The sequence below is a fragment of the Aplysia californica genome, unplaced genomic scaffold (assembly GCF_000002075.1).
Source record: "Aplysia californica isolate F4 #8 unplaced genomic scaffold, AplCal3.0 scaffold00504, whole genome shotgun sequence".
Taxonomy (NCBI): domain Eukaryota; kingdom Metazoa; phylum Mollusca; class Gastropoda; order Aplysiida; family Aplysiidae; genus Aplysia; species Aplysia californica.
In genome coordinates, this window is record NW_004797774.1 from 390,544 (window position 1) to 391,196 (window position 653).

Consider the following 653-nt stretch of genomic DNA (forward strand, 5'->3'; position numbering starts at 1 on the left):
CCTGAAGAAAAAACAACAACCCCCCCCCCCCAACACCGAAAAAAAAGAATAAAAACCGAAACCAAAACCAAACAAGCAAAAGGCTAAACAACACGTCTATCTATCTGTCGATCTGTTTGTCTCTTTTGTTCACGTGTCCTGATTTGGTACTAAATATTGGTAAGTTATAATAATAGAGTGTGTTAATGTAGTAGTTTCTTTTAGAGCGAGCTTGTTCTGAACAACAAAAAAGAGACACTCGTTTTAAAAAAATAGTAATTTTGATCAGTCGTCTTACTGATCCACCCATCTGTCTTGTGTTCTCCCTCCTTCTCTTCTTACCTCCATCACTAACAACATAATAACATGCCTGCCTATCTAACTACGTGATCAATTTTTGACAGTCTACGTAGCTTCTTGTTTGACCTCTGAGCATATCTACATGGCTAATTATCTGCCAAACTACTCGAGATACTTCTAATAGTATATTATAATCTAACACCATTTCTCCAGACAGTACAATCTGCCTATTCCTAGTATTCTGCCTACCTAACTAATACTCCTCTGTTTGTCTACCATCATCTCATCTCCAAACGCATCTACCTATCTCCATATCGACCTTCCAATCTTTGATATTTGTCACTACACCAGGTAATCTACTTATCGACCCTCCA